This window comes from Zalophus californianus, chromosome 4 (assembly GCF_009762305.2).
Source record: "Zalophus californianus isolate mZalCal1 chromosome 4, mZalCal1.pri.v2, whole genome shotgun sequence".
NCBI lineage: Eukaryota > Metazoa > Chordata > Mammalia > Carnivora > Otariidae > Zalophus > Zalophus californianus.
Genome location: NC_045598.1, coordinates 142298335 through 142301986, shown reverse-complemented (window position 1 = coordinate 142301986; position 3652 = coordinate 142298335).

Below are 3652 nucleotides of genomic sequence, written 5' to 3'. Positions count from 1 at the left end.
CCTGCTTCTCCCTCTACCCTGCCACTCCTCCCTGCTTGTGCTCTCTCTCTCTCTCTGACAAATAAATAAAATCTTAAAAAAAAAAAAAAAAGAAATTGAGGAAGACACAAAGAAATGGAAAAAGTTTCCATGCTCATGGATTGGAAGAACAAATATTGTTAAAATGTCTATGCTACCTAAAGTAATCTACACATTCAAAGCAATCCCTGTCAAAATACCATCAACTTTTTTCAAGAAATGGAACAAATAATCCTAAAATTTGTATGGAACCAGAAAAGACCCCAAATAGCCAAAGGAATGTTGAAAAAGAAAACCAAAGCTGGGGGCATCACAATCCAGGACTCAAGCTCTACTACAAAGCAGTAATCATCCAGACAGTATAGTACTGGAGCAAAAACAGACACATAGATCAATGGAACAGAATAGAGAATCAAGAAATGGATCACTACCTCTATGGTCAACTAATCTTTGACAAAGCAGGAAAGAATATCCAGTGGAAAAAAGACAGTCTCTTCAACAAATGGTGTTAGGAGAATTGGACAGCCACATGCAGAAGAATGAAACTGGACCATTTCCTTACACCATACACAAAAATAGACTCAAAATGGATGAAAGACCTAAATGTCAGACAGAAATCCATCAAAATCCTAGAGGAGAACACAGGCAGAAACCTCTGTGACCTCAGCCGCAGCAACTTCTTGCTAGACACATCTCCAAAGGCAAGGAAAAGAAAGGCAAAAATGAACTATTGGGACTTCATCAAGATAAAAAGCTTTTGCACAGCAAAGGAAACAGTTGACAAAACCAAAAGGCAACTGACAGAATGGGAGAAGAGATTTGTAAATGACATATCAGATAAAAGGCCAGTATCCAAAATCTATAAAGAACATATCAAACTCAACACCCAAAGAACAAATAATCCAATCAAAAAATGGGCAGAAGACATGAACAGATATTTCTCCAAAGACACACAAATGGCCAAGAGACACATGAAAAAATGCTCAACATCACTTAGCATCCAGGAAATACAAATCAAAACCACAATGAGATACCACCTCACACCAGTCAGAATGGCTAAAATTAACCACTCAGGAAATGACAGATGTTGGTGAGGATGCGAGGAAAGGGGAACCCTCCTACACTGTTGGTGGGAATGCAAGCTGGTGCAGCCACTCTGGAAAACAGTATGGAGGTTCCTCAAAAAGTTGAAAACAGAGCTACCATACGACCCAGCAATTGCACTACTGGGTATTTACCCCAAAGATACAAATGTAGTGATCTGAAGGAATACTTGTACCCCAATGTTTATAGCAGCAATGTCCACAATAGCCAAACTATGGACAGAGCCCAGATGTCCATCGACAGATAAATGGATAAAGAAGATGTGGTGTATACACACACACACACACACACACACACACACACAATGGAATACTACTCAGCCACCAAAAAATGAAATCTTGCCATTTGCAATGACCTACATGGAACTAGAGGGTATTACGCTAAGAGAAATAAGTCAATCAGAGAAAGACAATTGTCAAATGATCTCACTCATATGAGGAATTTAAGAAACAAAACAGAGGATCACAGGGGAAGAGAGGAAAAAATAAAACAAGATGAAATCATAGAGGGAGACAAACCATAAGAGACTCTTAATCATAGGTAACAAACTGAGTGTTGCTGGAGGGGAGGTGGCTGGAGGGATGAGGTAACTGGGTGATGGGCATTAAGGAGGGCACGTGATATGATGAACACTGGGTACTATATAAAACTGATCAATCACTGAACTCTATCTCTGAAACTAGTAATACATTATATGTTAATTAATTGAATTTAAATTTAAAAATTAAAATAAAAAAAGAATCAGGGGTTAGGTGTATTGGGCATCCAATAGATACTTATTGGACTTATTATGCAAATACATACATTGTTATGAAAAATAAGAATATTTAATAGGTTTCAGAATTCTGGAGGGATCAGGTGGGGAGAAAAAGATAAATGTTTCAAACTTTGATGTAAAGAAACACTTTTACCAAATTGATGTAGATTATAGACAGCTTAATGGGTGAGAAACAGGGGTCCTCTGAGTGTGGAAAAGAAAACATTAAGGCAACTATTTTTTCATTAGTGTTTTAGAAATTTTGAACTATGTGTTCATAACTAAGTTAAGTGTTATGATCTTAAATTTAATTAAATCTGTGTTTTAGCATAAATAATACAGGTTCCAAGGCCTCATATGCAGAGATTTTGATTCATTAGGTGTTATATTTGTATATTCTTTTAGTATAAATAATGTATTTGTTCATATAATCTAATGCTTAATAGGAATGCTTGGCAGCATCCTAATTAGGATCTAGCATCTTCAGAGGAGGCTATTTAGCATATTTGCAACTGAATCAACACTGAAAGGCTTATTATTTACTATAAAATATGTTAGAAATAATTTTATACTCATGAAATTAGTGGTACCAGATTTGTAACTGACTAGGAAATTTTGCTAGACTTATAGCTCTTGCATAAACAAGATACATGAGTGGACAAGTCCAGTACTTGAATACCATTGATGTACTTTGTAAGTCAGGGCCCCACTCGGCCCCAGTGGATCCAGGTGCCTGACCCAACAACAAAGTACACCAGTCCTGATGTCACTGAAGCCTGTTTAGAGTGAGTCCTTCGTACAAGGTGCTGGTGGGTGAGCCTCACTTGTAGTTGGGCCTTCCTGAAACTACAGACAAGTCATATGACTATTTTGTGCCTGTTTGCTAATCATGAATATACAGTTGGGGAGATTGGTCAGAGACTTGCTCTCATTGAAACATATCTTTTGGTAATTAGATTACAGAGCTAGATTCACATAACCCTCAGATACATCTAAAAAGCCTATCAATACTGGGGCACCTGGGTGGCTCAGTAGGTTAAGCTTCTGACTCTTGATTTCATGATCTCAGGGTCATGAGATCTAGCCCCTTGCAGGGCTCCACACTGAGCGGGGAGTCTAATTGAGATTCTTTCTCTCTCCCTCTACCCCTCCCTCCCACGTTCACTTTCTCTCTCACTTTCTCTCACACAAATAAATCTTGAAAACAAAACAAACAAAAAAATCCTACCAATACTTCCCAAGAGAGCTTGATATTTGTTAGTCATCCAAATCAGCTTAGGTCATTTCACAAAAGTAAGGGATTGGTTAAAATACAAACACATGTGCATTTAATTTAATTCACACACATGAATTTGAGGCAGGTGACCTACAGACTATACATTAACACTATTTAAAAAAGATATAGTCAGGGGCGCCTGGGTGGCTCAGTCGTTAGGCATCTGCCTTCTGCTCAGGTCATGATCCCAGGGTCCTGGGATCGAGCCCCACGTCGGGCTTCCTGCTCAGCGGGAAGCCTGCTTCTCCCTCTCCCACTCCCCTGGCTTGTGTTCCCTCTCTCGCCGTCTCTCTCTGTCAAATAAATAAATAAAATCTTTAAAAAAAAAGGATATATCCAACTGCAAATGTATTTTAAAAATCTAGTCTTTGATAAAAGAGCTTAAAAGCTAACAAAATTGTTAAGGGGGTTGGCAGAAACTTTTTTTAAATCTTAAGGTAAATTTTAGGTAGATGGACCCAAAAAGGTTGCATGAAAGATATTTTGACAAGGTGACT